This window comes from Sebastes fasciatus, chromosome 22 (genome assembly GCF_043250625.1).
Source record: "Sebastes fasciatus isolate fSebFas1 chromosome 22, fSebFas1.pri, whole genome shotgun sequence".
Lineage (NCBI taxonomy): Eukaryota > Metazoa > Chordata > Actinopteri > Perciformes > Sebastidae > Sebastes > Sebastes fasciatus.
In genome coordinates, this window is record NC_133816.1 from 26,197,726 (window position 1) to 26,198,012 (window position 287).

Sequence of the window (287 nt, forward strand, 5' to 3'; positions counted from 1 at the left end):
TAGTAGTACTAGTAGTAGTATCTAGTAGTACTAGTAGTAGTATATAGTAGTAGTACTAGTAGTAGTATATAGTAGTAGTACTAGTAGTAGTATGTAGTAGTAGTACTAGTAGTAGTACTAGTAGTAGTATCTAGTAGTAGTATATAGTAGTAGTACTAGTAGTAGTATGTAGTAGTAGTACTAGTAGTAGTATCTAGTAGTAGTATATAGTAGTAGTACTAGTAGTAGTATGTAGTAGTATTATTGTGTTCCTCTGCTTCAGTAAATCTTCTCACCCGGCTGCTCGT